Source organism: Panthera leo, chromosome A1, assembly GCF_018350215.1.
Source record: "Panthera leo isolate Ple1 chromosome A1, P.leo_Ple1_pat1.1, whole genome shotgun sequence".
Classification (NCBI taxonomy): Eukaryota; Metazoa; Chordata; class Mammalia; order Carnivora; family Felidae; genus Panthera; species Panthera leo.
In genome coordinates, this window is record NC_056679.1 from 184,695,746 (window position 1) to 184,718,401 (window position 22,656).

At 39.7% G+C, this 22,656-nt stretch overlaps 1 long non-coding RNA gene across 1 annotated transcript in view; it reads right to left on the reverse strand.

The window, feature by feature from the left end:
- Positions 1 to 22,656, reverse strand: part of LOC122224947 — a 70,044-nt gene that overhangs the window by 32,411 nt on the left and 14,977 nt on the right. Inside the window, exons 2-4 of the long non-coding RNA XR_006205040.1 lie at positions 11,387 to 11,476; positions 5,066 to 5,110; positions 4,175 to 4,227 (exon numbers count right to left, since the gene is read on the reverse strand). This is a non-coding gene — a long non-coding RNA (uncharacterized LOC122224947). The remainder of the gene's footprint in view (positions 1 to 4,174; positions 4,228 to 5,065; positions 5,111 to 11,386; positions 11,477 to 22,656) is intronic.

Consider the following 22,656-nt stretch of genomic DNA (forward strand, 5'->3'; position numbering starts at 1 on the left):
GATACAGGAGTATGAATTCAACTTAACAAACATTTGTCAATCACTTTCTATTTACCAGTCTCCCCACAGACCCTGCAACTTAAACAACAGATAGAACTGATACTTTTCTTACCCTCAGGGAGCCCACTATACAAAGGCAGATAAAGACCACTAAATATGTTATTATAATCCAATACGATGTGTGCTCTTATGGGTAAAGTGCCCACACAAATGGGATAATGAAGACATAACTAGCCCACATACGGATGGTCAGGGAAGGCTTCCAAGAGCAGGTGTCATCAACAGAATAAGTAGAAGCTAGTATGGAGATGTTATGGGACAAGCAGAGTGTGTTCCAGATAGAAGTTTTCAGCATAAGCCAAGTGCAAGAGACAAGTGAGAATATGATGAATCTGAAGGCTGGGGAAAAAAATTCTGTATGACTAAACCACTGAACATAAGGCAGAGGGATCAACTGAGACTAAAGAGGTAAGAGCTGGTATTCGAATTAGTCCTGTTTCAACTTTTTGCCAGTTTGATAAAGGATTCGCCATGACAGTCATAGGTGGAATCACAGGTGTAAAAACAACTAAAAGGCAGCAAGCACAAAGGCGACCTCCCCCGAGGAAATGGATCATGACATTGCTACTTGGTAACTCGAAATTCCCTTTGCCGATTCTGCATCTATTGAGGCTATTACAGACCAGGCTGAAAATAATGTACCAGTTCAGAGTGTGTCAACAGCTCCCCAGCAGAAGGACTAGTGTGGGTAATGAGTGTGCTTTGACAGCCCAAGGTCAGATATTTAACAATATTCCAGAGTTTAAGTATGATACACTGAGCGCTGTTTTAGCTTCTTACTTGAAAGGCTCACAGCTGCTAATATTTACAGAAATAGGAAGCAATTACAGTTCGCTGCCACAGGAGGAACTTAAATAATTTAAGACTCATAATGCCTCTGATTCTTTTCAAGCCATCTTTTCTCCAGAACCAGCTGCTTCTAGCTCTCAGTAAGCCCTCTGTTAAGAAGGCAGAGTCGCCCTGATGCACGGCACTGCTTTTGCTCGCCCAAAAACTCAAGCATACAGCTTTTTGGCATCCACGACATTTCTCCCACATTTGTACTTCATCTCTGGAAAGGGCCCCTTTTCTCACCAGCAATGAAACTCCGCAGCCATCTGCCTGGGCTAATCTGGGTAAACTGGCATGAGCAGAGAGAACCATAATGTAATTTCGCAAATTAAACTAATTTATTTCAGTAGCCATTTTCATGACACGGATATGGTAGGACAAGAATAGAGAAGAAAGGGGAATGGGGGAGAAATAGAACATGTTGAATGCCAAACAGAAGAAAGTCAAATTTTAAGTGCCTAAAGTTTCCATGTGAACTATCCCAAGAGTCTCTCCTTGCGATTCCATTGTGAATTCAGCTCTTTCCCATCATGGTCAACAACCTGATGAGTGGGATAGGAAAATGTAGACAATTGTAAATTTTTTAATTGAAGTTTAGATTGAAGAGCTTCTAATATCCGCCTATCAAACAATCTTGGCAAGAATTAAAAAATATTGAGATATCTGCTCCCATTATATAGTTTTAAAATATGACCAAGAATGTAACTGGTAAAGTTACTTCACCTGGGGATAAACACTTTTTATGTGAAAGGTGTTCTAGGATCTTTAGCTTCCACAATCCTATATTATCATCACAGCTTTTCTTGGGAGGACACCAGACTAGAAGAGAAAGAACATGTTTCCTGGCATTCAATGTATTAGCTTTTAAATCTCAGTTCTACCCCATTTTGTGCCTCCCAACTCTGAGTTGTTATCCCATGTTTCTGAGCCTCAGTTTCTGTACCTGCAACATGAAGATGATCTTATAAACATGTTTTAATCAGAATTAAATTATGTCAAGTGAAATTACATAGACTAAGAACCTAATAGTGGCTAAGCTATAAAAAGTGTCCAATGAAGCATGGCTCCATCCCTTCTCTCCCAATACCTGCTCTTCCATTTTTCTCATCAGGATAATATATATACCTTTCCAGTGTCTGTAGCATTTGGGAGAAATGCTAGTCAGCTGTCACTTGGAAAATACAAAAAAGAAGCACTTTTTTAATATCAGAAAGGGCCCTGTTAAGGGTTGAATTGTGTTCCCCATAAAATGTGTATGTTAAATTCACCACTCCAGTACCTCACGATGTGACCTTACTTGGAAGTAGAGTCATTGTCAATGTAATTAGTTAATATAAGATCATACTAGAGTATGGTAGGCCCCTACTCAATACATCTGAAAGAGAACACCATTTAAAGAGACAGGAAGGCCCCAAGGAGACCATCATGTGAAGATGAAGTGATGCAGCAGTGATCTCAGTGATGCAGCAGAAGCCAAGGAATACCAAAGATTGCCAGCAAACCACCAGAAGCTACGAGAAGGGCATGGAACAGAGCCTTCCTCATAATCCTCTGGAGGAATCAACCCTGCTGACACTTTGATCTCCAACTTCTAGCCTCCAGAACTGTGAGATAATGAGTTTTTGTCATTTAAGCTGCCCAGTTGGTTGTACCTTGTCACAACAACCCTAGTAAACTAGTACGGACCCATGGCTAAAGTTGTTTTCCACTCAGTGTACACATTAACAGCTTTCACCACTACAACCTTTTTTATAGGTTGTCAATGACTTTAGGTCTTTTGGGCAAACACTCAGTTGTATACTATAAATAATATGGCTGACTTGGACAATTCTGGCTGGCTGAGAACACAAAGATCCTTAGTACACTGCCTCCTTAGTCCCAAAAAGCACTTTGAATAAGAGGTTTTATTGGCTCCATTGACCTGGTTTTCTGTCCCACTAGGTATCAAGCTCCTTGAAAGCAGAAACTGTGTCTCATTCACCTTCAGATCCCAAAAAGATGTGGAAGGTGCATAACATTTGTTGAACACCTTATTGTTTGCTAAGCACTTAAAACTTAGTTCCGCAAACTGATCTGAGTGCCTGTAATGTGCCAGGCCACATCCTCAAACCAGAAGAGAGGGACATCAACATCCCCATCTTATAAAAGAAGAAATTCAATTCAGAAAATTTAGATAAAAAACAATAGAAAAGAAAATTAAGATGAAAATGGTGAAGGCTCTTTCTTTTTTATTGTATTTTGTAATATGATTTCAAAAAATACAAAATATGAATCCAATGTACATATTCTCCTGGAGCCTGGACTCAGAGAACACAAGAAAGAATGAGAGAGGTCAAAGTGTCAGCTCCCCAGTAAATTTATTGGTGTCATCTGCCCAATAAATTCCCATAACATAAACCATACATTGTAAATAAACCACAGTATGACACAGTTCTGACCCTGAGCAGATGTAAGTAAAATCTAGAATACAGTCATTTCTCAGAAGAAAAGTCTGGCCCAGAAAGACTCATTCCCCTTCTAAATTATTTAATACTTATTAATTGTATCCTGCAAATTAAAATGCTAAATTAAAATCATCCCCTACCTTTTACTCTTCAACACATGAGAGTGCAGCAAATAACTATGCTAAAACCAAACAGCTGCATCAAATTCATATATGCATGTAGATCAAATCCAGATAGATGGAGAGGTCAATGATAGAAAGATAAATCTATATATGAATGCAGATATTATAGGAAAATGTTAACTTCCTTCAAAAATCTGAATACTTTCTCTCAAAACGGTGGCATTAAAGGCTAGCATACTTCTCTACCTTTGAAACGTTTCTGGCACAGGTTTTTCTATTATTTTTTTAAGTTTGGTGTTGTGATATCTTGCATATCAAGACATAAGCACAACAAACATATTTGCTGTAGGAGATATGGAACTCAAGGAGCAACCTTGAGTACTATGACAACATGCAACCCACCCCCTGCTGGGTTTTCTGATCACAAAGATCCAACCCTTCCTGATAACTCGGGACCACTCTGGACCGGTGAGTACCTGTTGGCTATGGTATAAATGTTTGTGCCCCCCGCCCCCAAATTCATATGTTGAAGTCTTAACCCCCAAAGATGGTATTAGGAGGTCAGGATTTTGGAGGTATTTAAACCATGAAGGGTGGAGAACCCATGAATAGGATTAGTGCCTTATAAAATAGGCTCCAGAGAGATCCCTGACCCCTTCTACCATATGATAACACAGCAAGAAGGCACTGACTATAAACCAGGAAGAGGGCTCTCACCGGAATATGACAATGCTGGTGACTTGATCCTGAACTTCCCAGCATCCAGAACTCTGAAAAATAAATTTCTGTTGTTTATAAGCTACCCAATCTCTGTTACCTCGCTAAAACAGCCCAAATGAACTAAAACACTGATAAACCTTTGACAAATGCCCTCGGAGTTTGACATTTCTCTTGCCCATTTCACTGCCTATATGTTGGTTTTTATCTCTTGCAAGCTCCTCATTTAGGGTATTATTCCATGAAGAGGGATGAAGAACCAACTTTACAGGATCCCACAGAAACTCCTAAAACAAAAAGTCCCTCCATACAGAGCCCTTCAACCAAATCAGACACATTAGCTCTTGCCTGCAGAATCCAGATTCACTCTCAAAGAACAAAAAGAAAATCTCACCTCTGAATATTCATGAAGAATTGTTGCTAAATTAGCACCAAACTAGATGTCTAATGATTAACTAGATGCTCTTGATAAAATATCCAATCACAGCCTCACCTGGCAGTTATGCCTTGTTTTAGAGCACCTCTCAGAAGGGATGGCAAAGCATAACCCATTTTACAAACTACCTTCTTCTCTATAGGAAAACACATGTAAGCAATGAAATTCAATATTTACCCTGGATTCTTTTTCAAAGCAACTGTGAGCTTCTTGAGGAACTATGCATTTTTTATCCTGAACACCTGTCACGAGTTTTGGCACACCACTGGCTTCCAACAGATGTTGGACACGACTGACTGACAGAGAAGGTACTGAGATAAGACTAAGGCTAACATCACAGGTGAGCAAGAGGTATCACAAGTATATCTGTTTGCATATCAATTCCCAAAACTAGTGGAAGTGTTTTTAATGTTTAACTCGAATAAGACTCTAAGAATATGAAAGTAGTGACTTACCAAGCCTGATTCCTTAGTGCCAAGATGTAAGAATCTCAATCATTGCTGCAAAACCCAAGCACATTTGAAAAGACAACAAAGAAACTTAACACTTAACCATGTCAACAATTAACTTTTTTTTTGAAACATACAACATGTTTGAATTATTTTCTAGTCACTCAATCCTCTTGCATATTATAAGCTTTTGAGTTATGCCAGTATTATAAATAATTCCTGGGCTTTTAAGCTTTTTTAAATACAAAAGAAAAATTACACATGTACTAGCACAGGGAGAAATGACACAGAAAGTCCTCATGACCCAGATTATGCCTACTGCTCTCTGATATTTTTTCTTCCATATCTTTTTCATTCAAGATCATGTATACCTTAGTTCAAAAATGGGAACCTATATACTGTACTGTTTTTAATTTTTTTTTCATTTTTGTTGTCTTTAATGCCTACACTTTTGTTGTTGTTGTTATTGTTGTTGCTGTTGTTGTTTTAGAAAGAGAGCATGAATGGGGGAGAGGGGCAGAGGGAAAGAGAGAGAGAATCTCAAGTAGGATCCACACCTAGCATGGAGCCTGAAATGGGACTTGATGCCACAATCAAGAGATTATGACCTGAGCCAAAATCAAGAGTTAAATTCTTAACTGACTGAGCCATCCAGATGCCCCAATTTTTCTAATGCCTATAGTTTTTAAAATCAGATTAAAATGTTAAGTGATTAGCTAGCAAACATATACTGACAACTACATACCACTTATTTTTCATAAGTAATGAACAACTGCATGATTTGTACATTTCAATACCCCAGTAAAGCTGAGGTAATATAGGCAGAGACTGATCTCGGTTCAGAAATACATCAAAACCTAAAACTCAGGTAGTATACCAGAGCTTGAGAGATTGTCAACAAAATGTTGAAATTTCCAATATACACTGACCCTTAGGTGACTCTGATTAACTGAAACCTTTTGCTTACAAGATAAGGAAGAATCTCTATTACCATATCAGCTCAACCAGTTGGGATGTTGACTATCTGACATCAGGGGTAAGAGTGGGGGTGGGGAGAATGAAAGAAAAAATTACACATTCAGACATTGTAGTATATCAGCAGCAGATTCCCAGACATACTACAGCATACAAGCCCATCAATTATATAAACTCCCAGCAAGTTCAAATAAAACAATAAACAAAGAAAAGGTCATCATATAACAGCAAAGCAAGTCAGGGAAAACAACCACCAGTGTCAGGCAATGCTTGATCCAATCTAAGGTGGAAAATATCAGGAGAGGCAAAGACTGCTATTGGCTTTAAATCTTCAGGTGGTGCATTCCCTCTGATAACTGCAGTGGCTAGAAAGGCAGCAGTCAAAACCAGTAACCCTGGTGGCCCTTTCAGCCATGGCTCTCCCTCCCCAAATTGGTTTGTCAGTGCGTGTATGTAGGCTCAGGAGCCTGGAATTTGGCTAATGGTCTGTGAAACATTAGAATGGGCTCCTAAAAACACAAAAACGCTAAATCTATGATTTACAAATTCTCCATGAGGTCCTCTTTTAGGAGAAAGCAATTTGATCTAAAGCTCAGATCTAGAATGAGTGTCTTTCTCAGGTGACATGGCCCGTCTGAAACCTGCATAAATGATCATGGCATTTGCAGATTTCAGTTCCAAGGACTGGTCTAACCTCTTTGTTAGAAGTGTTTTGACTAGAAAGAATGCACGGCTTTAAAAGTGGAAGTTATCACATATTTAAATATTGAGATAAATAATGTACGCTATTAAAATGATTTTAAGTTGAGGTTGTCAAATTCCTGCTACTAACGTATTTTGAGGGCTTTAACTCAAATCCCTGATACCTCAACTTTTCCTCATTTCCTGTGTATACCTTAGTGATGAAAAGTGATGGGATCATCTCATTCCCTTACTTAAAATCCTTCAATGTCACCAAATCTAAACTTACCATGTTCAAATAGGTTCTTCCTGATCTGGGCAACCCTCCTCAACAACCCTCAATACACAAGGCGCATTCAGCCATATGCTGCTCCTTACAAACATCCACTATGTGCTACATGGCTTCCCGTCTCTTTGACTTCGCACATGCTGCTCATTTACTCAGGTAAAACTTTCCAAACTCCACAACCTTCCCTTTACCCCAACCTGACCATCTTCTAGGTAAACCCTCGCTCAGCACTGCTTCAATAAAACAGAACCACAAAATGGGGCTGGCTTTGGAACTAGCCAACTTTGATTTTCATCCTACTTCTACCATCTAGTAGTTACTTAACTCCCTGTGCCTTTGTTTCCCCATCACCAAGATGTGAAAAGGAATAACACCTAGAGATATTGAGAGGTTAAATAAAGGAATACTTTAATCAGGTAGCTTTCAAAAACACTCAGTGTTCAAAACTATTAGCTATTTTCGCTGTTATCATCATTATCATCATCACTATCCTTTAATACTCCAGTTAAAGCTCTTTTTTTTTTTTTTTTTTGGCAAAAACCCTTTGCCAAACACAACCTCTTCTCACAAACATGTCAATTACTTGTTTTTTCACCCATGAAACTTGACATACAGTAGTCTACCCTTATCTGGGGGGACTACATTCCAAAGCCTCTAGCAGATGACTGAAACCACAGATAGTACCAAAACTTATATATACTATTTTTACCCTATATATACATAACTATGATAAAGTTTAATTTCTAAGTTAGGCACAGTAAGAGGTTGGCAACAATAACTAATAATAAAATTAGTTAGCGACAATAACTATAATAAAGTAGCACAATTATAACAATATACTATAATAAAAGCTATGTGAATATGGGGTCTCTCAAAGTACCTCATTTTACTGTATTCTCCCTTCTTGTGATGATGGGACATGATAAAATGCCTGGGTGATGAGGTGAATGATACAAGCATTGTGATATAGTGTTAGGCTATGATATGCCAGGAGAATCATCTGCTTCCAGACCATGACTGACCACAGGGAACTGAAACCCTGTAAGGAAAACCATGGATGGGGACACGGGTCCTACTGTACTTCTAATGTGGCTCTCAAACTGGATCAAAAGGTTTTTTGCTTTTTTTTTTTTTTTTTTTTTACATATCTGTTCTCTCCCTGAAAGTTTCTCAAGAACAGGAACCACATCTCATTAATCTTGTATTCTCAGTGCCTAGCAGAGCCTGACATACAGGAGATACAAAAATAAATATTAGCTGAATGAATCAATAATTGAATGAGTTCCTAAAAAGCCAAGTGACACCAAATGCTGATCAATCAAATCATGTATAAATGCGCTAGGAAATTGGATATTCAGAGAAATAAGAAAACTTCACGGACTGGGTGAATAATAGAAAGCACATGGATTTAGGAGCCAGGCCTGCCTGTACTGGAATCCCAACTGATCCTCCTACAAGCTTTATGACATAGGCCAAGTTATTTAACCCCTGGGACCCTCTGCTTCCTCACCTTTTTTTTTTTTTAATTTTTTTAATGTTTATTTTTCACAGAGACAGAGAGACAGAGCATGAGCAGGAGAGGGGCGGCAGAGAGAGAGACACACACATAATCCGAAGCAGGCTCCAGGCTCTGAGCTGTCAGCACAAAGCCTGACGCGGGGCTCAAACTCACAAACTGCAAGATCATGACCTGAGCCGAAGTGGGATGCTTATCCAACTGAGTCATCCAGGCGCCCCTCTGCTTCCTCATCTTTAAGAAAATAACATCTAGGGGCACCTAGCTGGCTCAGTCAGAAAAGCATGAGACTCTTGATCTTGGGGTCGTGAGTTCATGCCCCATGGTGAGTGTATATATTACTTGAATAAATAAATAAAATTAAAAAAAAAAAAAAAAGAAAACATCTACCTCATCAGGGAAACAATAAATAAGAAGACATCAAGTAAAGTAGCAGGGCCTAGAAGCAAGCATTCATTAACTATTTCCCTCGGTCTTTTACGAAGAACTATTTTTATAAATTTAATTATTACTCCGTTAATCTTTGTGTTAAATTTGAATCTGCTGAAATGAGTCACAGAACTATACCATCATAGGAGTCAAGTTTTTGTTTTCTTGTCCTGTAGCATGTTCTTAAACACCCAGACATACAAACCCCATCTGCTATCTACCAGGGGACCAAATTCCCATATTCGTATGCTAGGGGCAAGTGTTTGCTTTAATTCATTTGGCTTCTACTCAAACCGTTAATTTCAACCTCGGAATTTAGAAGGTAAATTAGTAGTCGTTATCTGAGGTTCCAGGAACACAGGCTTAGACACAGACCTGAGAGTCCTAATTAATATATTCCTTAACATTGCATTACAAACAAATCCATCAGCTCCATGTGTCTAGGGGAGATACAGCTGCAAGAAGAGAAGACGTGCACAAGACAAATCTCACCTCTTTTGTTAATTGACCAGGTCTGACCATGATAATATAAACTTTTCACAGTTCCTCCATTAAAAAAAAAAAAAATGGATCAACCATTTTCCCACCGATCAACTAGAGAATTTACACATAAATGTCAAGATTAACAGATAATCCCATCCACTGCTATAGAAAGAACATAAATCACTCATGAATTCTACCAAGGTTTGGTAGGAAAGTTTTAAAAAAGGGGGGGGCATGGTTGGAAGTCACAGAATTTCTGGTTTCACAAGTCCAGGGCATTACTGGTTTATCCCTAACTGTGCTCATTGTTCATTCTTGGCCCAAGAACGAAGGGAGCAAGTAGAAGGTGATATCACTGTTCCTATTCATAAACAGAGAAACTGAATTAAAACCACCCAAAACCTTGAGATCCACTTGACAGACCTGAATCATATGCAGATATCAATCTGCTCTTTTAACCCCTAAAACCTAAATTTAAGGGGCAGCTGGGTGGCTCAGTCAGTTAAGTGTCCAACTTCAGCTCAAGCCATGACATCGCAGTTTGTGAGTTCGAGCCCTGAGTCAGGATCTGTGCTGACAGCTCAGAGCCTGGAACCTGTTTCCGATTCCGTGTCTCCCTCTCTCTCTGCCCCTCCCCCGCTTGCATTCTGTCTCTCTCTCTGAAACATAAATAAACATTAAAAAAAACATTTTTAAGTAAAAAACAAAATTTTTTAAATTATTTTTTAACGTTTATTTATTCTTGAGAGACAGAGAGACAGAGCATGAGCAGGGGAGGGGCAGAGAGAAAGGGAGACACAGAATCGGAAGCAGGCTCCAGGCTCTGAGCTGTCAGCACAGAGCCCGATGCAGGGCTCGAACCCACGAACCATAAGATCATGACCTGAGCTGAAGTCGGGTGCTTAACTGACTGAGCCACCCAGGTGCCCCCCCAAAAATAAATTCAATAGAACTGCAAGGGTAGTGGAATGGGAAACCAGTAAGGTGAGAGTGGACACAGGATGTCTTCCACCTTGTGATATCATGTAGTAGCATCTATTGTACCTGCTGTAGATGCAGGTGCCACTGAAATTAGAAAACACACAATCCTCTCTCAGCTTCCCCAAAACTTAAAAATTTATGACTACTGAGTAAGTGGCCTACCTTTACTACGTTCCAACTCATGAGAGCATCAACAGATACACAGGCTAAGATCTGTGTTTGGCTCACAGGAGGAACAGAAAAGAGGAAAAGCAACTTTGCAAAAGTATCTAACTAAAACTATAGTAGTGTGTCTATTAACAAACACCCCCAAAATAGAACTTTGGTCCAAAGAAATGCAAATTTATTTAAAGCATAAGCTACAAAATACAAGAGTTGGCATGTCAACACTACATACTGAAATTTAATCAAACTGAAAAGAACAGTTGATCTGTCTTCAAGAGAAAGGGAGGGGGTAGTATGTAATATCTTTAATATATGGATGGCTGGGTAGAGTAAATGACTGTCGCACAGAAGGTTTATCTGTAAACACTGCAGTAAGTCTGGGGTTTTTAACCACAATAAATGGCTGGTTTCAATCAGCTGCTGCTAGCAGGAAATCCATGGCCCATAGGAGCAATTACCCATCTCTTGACTGAAGCACAGGGCAATTACAAGCTCCCTAAGTACACTCACAGCACTGGAGCACACGCCTGCACGGTGCTAATGGAACTCGGACAAGAAACTGGTTTGTGGCTACATTTCTCAGTCTCAGCCCCTCGCCAAACCTTTTCATACTTCTCTTATCTCACAACACGGCAGCAGAGACAGAGAAACTGTGGTCTGCAAAACCAATATCGTCTTCACCCAAAACACAGACATTAGAGTTTTCTCTGCCCTGCATCCCCTATAAGCCCCTTAAATTTATTACACTCATCCTGACTTTTCAAAATGTACCAGGCCTTCATCTGTGGTTTTGTAGATGACTTCTTACCTGAGTCTCCCAGTCAGTATTTGGTGCTCATTACTGACCAGATCAGTTAGCCAAATCAGGATTTCTAATCTTAAGGAAGTGAAGAGGAGTCTGTCAGAGAAATAAATGGGAAAAATAATTACTCTTTTATTTCACTGTGAAAAATATGTCAACTAGGTATCCTTAGAGAAGTAACCTCTATACGATTAGAAAAAGAAAAAGAAAAAGATAGCAAGCGGTCTATCAAGTTAACCTTCCATTTGCATTGCATTTATAACAGGTAACATTTACTAAAGACCTAATGTACCAAGCATTGCATTATGTGCTTCTAGTGTATTGTCACATTTAAGGCTCATAGTAACCCAAAGTGAATATCATGATCATCCTCATTTAAAGAATGAGAGGGGCACCTGGGTGGCTCATCTGATTCTTGATTTCAGCTCAGGTCGAGATCTCATGGAAAGCTGCCCCTTTCCAGCTTGTGCAAGTGTTTCTCTCTCTCTCTCTCTCTCTCTCTCTCTCTCTCTCTCTCACACACACACACACACACACACACACAAAATAAATAAATAAACAAAATAATAAAGAATGAGATAATGGAGGGGTTCTTGGGTGGCTCAGTTGGTTGAGTGTCTGACTCTTGGTTTCTGCTCTGGTCATGATCTCATGGTTCGTGGGTTCAAACCCCACATGGGATGGGGGGTGCTGCTTGGGATTCTCTCTCTCCCTCTCCTTCTGCCCCCCTCCAACTTCCATTCATGCTCATGCTCTCTCTTTCAAAAAAAAAAAAAAAATGAGATACTGAAGACTCAGTTTAAGTGATTTCCTCAAGACATTGCAGTTACATTGTGGATTCAGGACTTGAATCTGGTCTGTAACAGGTCAAATCTAGCTCTTAAATATCATATTATCCTACTCCTGATGTTGGGTGGCTCTGTGAGAGAAGGTGAATAATTGGCAAAGCCACCTTATCATGCTCCCATGACAGACATTAACGATGAATCCCAACATCCTTTCCCACTGAGTGTAGACAAGATCACAGAATCTCTCTCATCATAGTACTTCAGAAAGCCAACTCCATTTGATGCCAACTCCATTTCAGAATTCCTCAGCATAGCAGCCTTGGCACAGTGCTTGACCCATCAGTAGGCATTCAATAAATGTTAGATTTTAAGAGATGATTGTGTAAAAGGAACATACATAGTTCCTTTAGCCCCAAACAGACCCATATTTAACTTCTGGCTCTACCATTTACTAATTACGTGATTTAAGCAACTTATCTAACTCTGAACTTACTTTCCTCAGAGTAAAATAAGGTCGTGCCAACCTACCTTGCCAAGCTGTTATAAGGATAAAATGAGATGGTCTCTAGAGTTAGGAGGTGCTAATCCTCCAGGAAAACGAGACCTCTTAATAATAATAAAAGATCATTAGTTTTGCATAAAACTTCTTGGGATCCCCAAAGACTGAAATAGATAAGAGCCATGCTCCTCAGAAGGAAAGTGGACTTACAAGTAATAGAGTATAGTGGGAATCCTGGAAATGGGACTCAGAATTAAACAGATCTTATAGCCCAGGAAGGACAGATAGCATTAAATAACTAATAAAGAGAAGTGAAAAAGACATATGAAGTCCTGGATTGGAAGAAAACCTAAGGAAAATAATCAGTTTCTTCTTCTATGTCTTGGACCCAGCTAGCAAGACTGAATCTTTGTTTTCATCCATTGAGAATCTCCTAAGAGACCATAATAATGTATAGCATAAACCATGGGTTTAATTTTAAGGCAACTGATCCTTCCCAGAATGTTGGTGATTGTGTCTTACTGGGAAATGGGATACACGCCCAACCACATATTATAAGGAGCATCAAGCACAGTGCTTGGCTCATAGTAAGTGCTCAGTGCATGTTAATTCTCATCTTTGTGTTTCCAAAGAAAGAAGAAAACTTGGACCTAGATTTGCTTCTCCAAAAGTACCTTAAATTCTTGCCTATGTATGAAATGCACCACCTCCACCCTGCCTCTCAGTAGCTAAGTAACGTCAAGGCAAGTGGAAGCAATAGTGTGCCTGATGGCTTCCAAGGAGTTGAGAGTACTGCAACAGAGGCTTGGAGTTCCCTTCCCCCAGCCCCTGTTTTATTCACGTATTTCCTATTTTCGCAAGCAATTATAAAAGCAGAGAAGATACTCTATTAGACAAATCTTCATTCATCCAGCACATCAAATCTGGACAGAAGTTGGCAGCAGAGAGTTGCTTAATCCCATAAGCCCCATGACGTGCATGGCATAGTCCTTTTCTGGGCTTTAGTGAATATAGAGAAAGGTAGATGCAAGGAAGCCAAAAGCATTTGTACAACTAAGTCATAAAAGAGCTGATGGACTACACATACCTTCACAGAACTGGTTTGGAAAAAAGAAATGACAGATATATATGGGAAAAAAGATACTCTACAAGACAAGGAGCCCAAAACTCTTAAGTTTACTGTGATGGTCAACACTCTGATTCTCTTTCACATCCTCTTTTTCCCTTCATTATCTTTCTTCTCAGTAGTTTGTGATTCAGGACTTGAATTTAGGCAATCGAAGGACACACCATGCCACTTTGCAGTTATGGATTCTCACTGCTGCCTACCCTCCCCATCCCACCATTGAAGATCCCCCTTTTGCTGAGATCACCTATTTCTATTGCCCACTAGGCTTATTTCCCAAATCAGAAATGTTTCCTGCTAAAGAGTCCACAGATATAGATTTTACAGAAATCTGAGGACACTCCTACTCCAATGTTTATAAAGGATTCTTCGGAGAAAACAAGATCTGGCATCTTTAAGACACTATACTACTAAAAATCTTTTCAACTGTGATATGACTTCACTTGAGTTATTGAAAACAGAACAAATAGAAACATGCTCTGATGGATTTAAAAAGGTCAAATACCTTTGATGACACTAGATAGCCAACAGTGTTACAGTTAACTTCATTTTTATGACAAAATTTGTTAGCTCGCCCCCCCTCCCGCCTGCCTTGGTTCACGGATGCTCTATCCCACATTACACCTTCACAAGGTACTGTGTTGTGACATTCATTCTGGACTCCTTAGACTACCAGCTCCCTACCCCTTTCCATTACCTTCCAAAAAAGTAGCCACAAAATTAAGGGGAAATATCCAGCTTAAAGGGCAAAGATTTCTAGTAGAGGAAAAAGAGTGGGAAATGAATTATTTCAGGCCAAAAGCAATTATATTTTGAAGGCAGAAGCAGACATCTTCTGGCACCACTGTCAAGATGTTACAAAAAGATTAAAGGAGGGTTTTTTTTTTTTTTGTCATTTAAAATCTGTTTCTGGTTCTCAAAAAAAAAGGGGGGGGGTCTGCTGTTCAGTTTGTGATTTTTAATAAGATTTCTCAATAGACTCCCTGCTTTTAAAAAGTATAAGGGAGAAAGAAGCAAAAAATTGAAGGCTATGTAACAAATACAGGCATGACTTTGATGCAGTATCATTCATTTTCACCATTCTGGTGGATTTAGACAAGATTTTTTGTGGGAGGTTATACCCTATACAATAACCTGTCAACAAAATATACTTATTGCAGAAACTTTTCAGGATTTAGGCTTCTATTGGGGTTAAAGTAGAAACATCAGATTAATTTCTTTCAAAACTCTGGGAAGTTTTGCTCAAGGAAGCAGAGGCAAAGGATGATATTTTCCACTGCTAACAATGTGCAAATCTCTCCCTACGCTTCAAATGTCTGCTTCTATTCTGCCCCCATTCTTCAGGGTATGGGCTCCTTCAAGTCTCCCTTAAGTATTGCTTATCGGGGAAGGTGAGTGATGGGTATTGAGGAGGGCACCTTTTGGAATGAGCACTGGGTGTTGTATGGAAACCAATTTGACAATAAATTTCATATTTAAAAACAAAAGTATTGCTTATCAAGTTCCTGCTTGAGAGACACAAGAGGTTATGTTGAAGACCTAACTAAAGGTGTTCAGTCCAAGAGGTCATGATTCCTAGTCCCTCCTCTACCCTCCCCATGTATGACATGGAAACTGTGTTGGAACTTGGTCACAGTCAAAATTCTCTCCGTGGGAGGTGAGCCACCACCTCTTTTCTTTCATCTTTCACATTCTCTCCATTTTCACTTCATTCTTTATCTCTTTCCAGTGTTAGAGTTCAACATATTTGTTTCAAAGGCTTCCCATCTGGCCTTCATCTCTTCATCCCTCCTGTACATCCATTTCTGTTGGCGAGGCTGGTGGCTCATAGCCTTGGCCGTAACACATTCGCAAGGGTTACTGCAGATGGAAGATAGGTTCACGGCTTCATTTTCTCTCATTCTAGTTGCAGTGTGCAAAGATTCCTTTCTTGCTTAACACATATATAGGGTGGGCTAGAAGCTGTGGGAGGCCATATCAAATAAGTGAGGTGACCCATCCCCTCAAGTATTCTGCATTATTTTGAAAAACAAAACAAAACAAGACTTTTGCCTGGAAAACAGGGGACAGTGTGTGATGGTAATCAATGAAGGCTAAAATCACCTGCCAACTGGTCTGACACATATGCTTTCAGGAAGGAGGGGAGGAAAAGAAGTACCTCTACTTGGCCTAGTCTTTGCATTCATTTCTCATCCTACCAACTTATTCAGATGCCAACCTGCTACAACAAATTTAACTTTGAAAAAGAATAACTTCCCAACTCTCCTCTCCTGATTTACAACACTGGCGACCTTTGCTCTCCTTTTATTTCCCGTTAGAACTCTCTTTTGAACATTACTGTTGTATTTGATACAGAATCCATTTAGAGTATATCTCAGCTTCTTCTAAAATATTTACAAGCCTGAGTTTGCCTGAAATTCCTACTTTTCACATAAAAAAAAAAGATGTGAAAATTAAACCTTCCAAGTTAGGTCAGCAAATTAAAATTTTTTAACATGAAATTTTATCAATATGCTTTTCTTATTCTAATGCTCCCCAAATGGAAAAGCTAAAATCTGAAAGAAGCTATTTTTTGAAGTGATGAAATATAGTGATGCTTCTGGGGATTTAGGATTAGAAAAACTTTTAATTTCTCATTTAACTCAATTTATACCTTTGGCCTGTCACCTTTAGCAGATATTAATGGGGGAGGGGAAAGAAGATGAAACTTAAATCAGCATGTACTAATTGCTAGAATGTGTCTTTTAAGATAAAGAAGCTTTGTAGGGAACGAGATGTAAAGTGCTGAGTAATTTTCCAGAAATTTTAGAATATTTTACATTTTCTGATTTCAGACGACAAAATATAATAAAGCAGAAAGAAAAAGGAAAGGAAAGACTAATATGAAGAAGGGGAGGAAAGAAAAGGAAGGACACAATTATTGAACACAATGGAGTGTGCCAGACACTCAATTAGGTCTTCCCTATAGCTTATTTTATGTATTCCTCATAATGATACTCACACACAGGGTTGGTATGATCTTTGTTGTACAAATGAAGCATGTGGGGATTAGGGAGGTTAAGTAACTTGGTCAAGACCACACAGCTAATAAGTATAGAGCTAGGATTTGACCCTAGATCTAACTCCAACTCTTGCTTGTACTACACCATACTGCCTCTGCAGACAACCCCTTCAGGGGGTCTTTCCAGAGTATTCACACCCAACACATTTTATAGACTGTCTTTTTTTTTAATTATTATGTTTATATTTATTTTTGACAGAGAGAGAGAGAGAGAGACAGAGCATGAGCAGCAGAGGGGCAGAGAGAGAGGGAGTCACAGAATCCAAAGCAGGGTCCACGCTCCAAGCTATCAGCACAGAGCCCGACGCAGGGCTCAAACTCACAGACCGCGGGATCATGACCTGAGCCGATGTCAGACGCTCAACCGACTGAGCCACCCAGGCGCCCCATAGACAGTCTTCTAAAGGGGAATTTGTAGGCTCAGCTAACCACGGTTGTAGGCAACAGAAAGGAATGTGTTTGATTTTTTTTCCCTTCCCTCTCATTACTTCTGCGGTCTCCGTCTTGCTGCACATCTACAAGGCAAAAGTCTAACCCCCTGAAACATCAAGGCAAGTGAAAGCTTAACCCATCAAGGTGGATAGAGATCAGGAGGAAAAGCACGGGATCATCAATCAATCTCCAATTCTGCACAAACCTATCCTGACCCAATAACCACGTGACAGACAGAATGCCCAACAGAAGCCTGACCACTACAACTGAATGGTCATAATTCCACAGTGCAAACATACATGCTCAGTTTATCTAATTAAGAGGAAAGGTTGACAAAGGTACTAGCAAGAGAAAAAATGTGCTCAGAGGACTTTGTATTCATCAGTGTGCAGTTGGCACTGGGGTGACCCTGCTGTATTGAAATGGGACTGGCTGGGTGGCGGGGCAGGCGGTGCAGGGGGGGGGGCTGCTGAAGAGACAGAGAATGCGGGGGATGAAAATGAGACAGACAACTCAGAATTTTTTCCTTTTGAATTTCAACCTGTTGGATAAAAACAATAGCAAATGAGGCACTGAATATGCATGAGGCAGGGAAGGTATTTTAAGTTTTTCAGGAGACAGCTCGCTGAACGGAATTGCTAATTATGTCTCACATTGCTCTGTCCAATTCAGTTAGCTTGATTATGGCTGAATTGTCAACTCCCCTGCACTTGAGGTTCCACAGTGGCAGCCCATTCTGAAGCTTAATACGAAATTAGAAGTATCTTTTTCCCCAAAAAAAATGTTTTCCCTCACTGAAGAGCTACCTTTACCCATTGTGACAACATAACCTTTCTTAACAAAAATAAAATTAAAACCACCGAGGGTTCAGATTCAAGGGTTTTTGGAGTTGGTGGAACATTGGGAATGCGATCGCAGCTGTGACAATTGCAAATTAAGATTGAACAATGAGCCAAATTAAAAGGGTGAGAAAGAGCAGAACACCATATGGAGTATCTCGTTGCTACCCCCACAGGATATCTTTGATTTCTTAGGATAAGGAGGATTTGCCAACTGAGGAATGGACTAAATAGAGTGCTGGAATGTCGCCTTTATTTTTTTTCCCCTAACCTACAGTGGCTGCATAAGTCAAGGGAGTTAAATTTCCCATTTCATTTACTTAGTTTCTTCACCTTTAAAATGGGACAAACCTCACTTGATACTGGTGCTAGTTGAAGAAAGTGATGATGAGTGAAACAGGGGGTGTCCTAGCTGGATAGTTAGATTGCTATCTAGAAAATTAGGACCTTGGGAGAATTCATCCTAAAGATAGAAAGAATGGGACACGATAGGCTTCAGCAAGTAAAATCCCATTGGTTTAATTCAGTAGTGTGCCCTAGTCAAATCCATTCATTCCCAGCCAAGCCCATGCTGGATTCATGTCTAAAATAGAAGAAGAATAACAGAGGATGAAGAAAGGGAACAAAATGCGGATACGACAGTCCTGCTTGGAGCCCCTTTAAAATAGTAGCCCAGAGAAGGGCTGCCTGGGTGGTTCAGTTGGTTGAGCGTCTGACTCTTGATTTCGGCTCAGATCATGATCTCACTGCTTGTGGGATCGAGCCCCACATTGGGCTCTGTGCTGATGATGTGGGGCCTGCTTGGGATTCTCTCTCTTTCCTTCTCTCTCTGCCCCTCCCCTGCTCATTCTCTAAATAAATAAATAAACTTTAAAAATTAAATAAAATAAAATAATAGTCCAGAGGGGAGGGAGCAGTGTTGCCACCTTGCCCAGGAGAGCCACACTGCTTTAGGGATATGAGGGTCCAGTGCATGGATGAAGGTACATAGTAAGACATGGCTGCAATGACAACCCTGCCATGCTGGAATACACATGGAAGGACAAGCAAAAGCTGAAGTAGCTGGCAGAGCAGGATAGCTTCAGTGGAAGGGTCTTTTTTGACAACATTTATGACTACAGGAAATGGTCCAGGGAAGGTGGTGAAATATTTCTTTATGGAGGTTGAGATTTATGGTACATAGTTGGGAAAGCTGTTAATGCAGTGAAGAAGCCCAGGCTATCCCGCTGCGGAGCCACTCAAAGGAGAGCCACCGAGCCAATTGCTAGGCATGTCGGAGAGGTTGTGCAAGCTACCCAGTTGACCACAAACACATACTGAGTCCAGCCGACACCACAGGAAACAGAGATGAGCCAGACCAGCTGAGCCCTATCTAAATGGCAAAAGTATAAGTAAATAAATTGGTGTTGTTGAAGCCATTATGTCTTGCATACCACATGGTATGAGAAAACTGATACAATCTGTACACCACACATTTCCCTCTGGTATCCTCCATTTTCAAGACAGAAACTTTTTTTTTTTTTTAATTTCTTCCCCTGTATCATTTGCTCATGAGAGCAATCTTAGTTCCCAAGTAATGTCTGCTGCTGACCTTAATCAGAGGCATTAGAGAAGTAACAATCATCCTACTTGCTAAAATTAAAGTTTTAGCTACAGTACATCATTCTGCAGGAGCAGAAAAAATCTTCCAATAGCAAGAGCTTTGATGGCCACATCTGTCTGCCCTGAATAGTATCAGAACAGGGTGAGGTATATGCGCTGTGGCCTCAGTAACACAGTAACCCCGCAACGGGTTGTGAGTTCAGGAAATCACTGCAGTACTAAAGGCTTGGGTATTTGCCCTCCAGAGTCACTTTCATAGCTGCTCCCTTGGTCCTCCAAACATCGCCATTAGGAAAAGAGAAGATAAAAACCCCATCTCTAAATAAAGCATCCAAGCTCCAGAGAGAAGAGAAGGTGAGTCAGCTGCAAAAAAGGCATGGCAAACAAAAATCACAATATTATTGATCGGCACTATTTTCCAGTGTGGCAGATATCTCCATTATTCACCTGCTTCGAGAACATAACCAGAAGATTTCCTCAGGAACACGCAGGATTACTTTATACTAAACCTAACTGAGTGGAGAAGTTACCAGGGGGGAAAAGTGCTATTTTTTAAAAGTGTTTGAAATGTTCCTTTTTTCTGTTTCTCATCTCCTGTCCTCCTTCCTCCCCAAGTGTCGTTTGGTGGGGCAAAGACTGTTTCTGAAGCAGAATTTCCTTTCTGATTAAATCTTATTCTGTTCTCATGCAGCTCCGTTGCTCAGCTCTGATAAGCCTCAGGTCAGTTCTATCTGAGCTTACAATCCAATATGAACTCTCAGTGATCACGGAAATACAGATATTTCTTATTTTCAGTGATATCAGATTAAGCTGTTACTCCTAAGCAGCCAAGGTGGAGGAATTAAAATCACATCATGAAATGCAGAAACTATTTATTCACTCGAACTCTATCTCATCAATGTTCTAGATACAAGTACATCAAAATGTTGTTTATAATCAAGGAAAATTACCCCCAAAATACATTGTAGTGCACGTGATTTTTTATGTGCTCCTGATGTCTGTCTTTAAGAAAAGATTGGTTTTATTTCAAAAGATTTGCCTGCTTGCTGTGAAGATCTACGCCAGTTGGAAGCCTCAACTTTAAGTTGATGGTTCTTAAGTAAGAAGAGTGTTTCCATGGCTCTAAGTCAAAAGATTCAACCTTTTTTTTTTTTTTTTTTTTTTAGTCTCAACAATGCAACACATACAAGGAAGCTAAACTAAATTCCATTTTTCTCATTAGGTATTATTATTGGGCATTATCTGTATGTGACCAGAGTCATGCTAAAGGAAAAAGTCAAAACTGAGATAAATCCAAGTCTGAGGAGACAAAAGGGCAAAAATGTAGGGGCAACAGACTAACAAGTTGGAAGGAAAAAACAAAAAACAAAAACAGAGGAGCCAGAGTCTTATGTCACTGTAATCGTGTTTAAGCCTAACTATTTGACTCTTGAAGAGAGCTTGAGAATGGCAGTAGAGACTCAAGGTTAGCATACTCCTACAGCTGCCACTGAAAATAAGCATTTATTATGAGGAACCACTCATCAGAAAAGACAGGCTTCTTTCCCCTGCTCTAAGCCCCAGTGCCCTTCTGGGTCCTGGTTCCTGTAAGGAGTCATGATGGCTTCCTTTCCTTTCTCTTATCACCTGATCTCCTACAACTCTTTCCTAGATGTTTACACTAAACCTAGTCAAAGGTTGTTTAACTGCAACAATTCAGAAGGTGACTGATATCTGCAAGATGCCTAGAAACAAATATCCTTCCACTGAATCATAATACTAGTAAAAGCTAACTTTTTTTCTTTTTTCTTGAGCACTTGCTATGTACCAATGGTACATATGAGGAAACTCATGGACATTGGTTATATTTGTGTGTTAATACACCCTTTCCTCTGGGGAACTGCTTCTCCCATTCTTTAATCATGTGATAGTGGGAGGACTGACACTCCTAGAACCCCACATGACCACAGTCATAAAAGGACAGGGGAACCAAGTCTAAACAACCAACGCACCCCCTCCACCAGACCACATGGTTAATTCAGGGTGAGAATATGACCAAAGTAGAACCAATGAAGACATTTTACCAGGATTTTTTTTTAATGTGTGAATTGTCAAAATATCAAGTTGGAGAACGTGATACATTTACTTGATGTAAATTAGGGACTATAACACCTTTTTCTCTGCTGTGTAGATAAATCTTGTTTGGGAAAAATAAAAGGTTGAGGCTAAAAGAAAAAGCAAATCAAAAGAGGTTGAGGCTAAAAGAAAAAGCAAATCAAAAGAGAGTAACAAGATCATACCTTAACTAACCACTCCTGGAAAGTACAGCTAGATAGATACAGAGACAGAGACAGAAACACATGAGATATAGATATAGATGATAGAGATAGAGATGATGATAGAGATAGAGATAGAGATAGAGATAGAGATAGAGATAGAGATAGAGATAGAGATTGATAAGCTACTGCATTCCCTTTATTACTTCAACAACCATAGTTTGGATTACTGACATAACCAGAGCCTTGACTTACCAAGAGAAGTGCTATTTTTATCCTCTTTTCAAAGATGGGAAAACTGAAACATAAGAGAGATTACATAACTTGCCCAAGGTCACATTAATACAAACCACAGAACCTGGATTCAAACCAAACTCAGCAGGACTCCTGTCAGGGCTCTTCATTACTGCAGAGTATAATCTTTAAGGAAAGCCATCGTGCCAGACAGCTTCAGAATGCAGGGAGGAACAAACATGCTCTTAAAGAAATAGTTTTGCAGGAAAGATAGATTGGGACATAAATAGCAACAATATAAAACGCATTGAGCTATTATTATGTACAGCACTCTTCAGTAATAATACTGCCCATTTGTAGTACCTGATTTGAACTTCCCAACAACTCTGTGAAGTGGATGGCACAGAGATTTTTGTTATACATTTTACAGATTAAAAAAA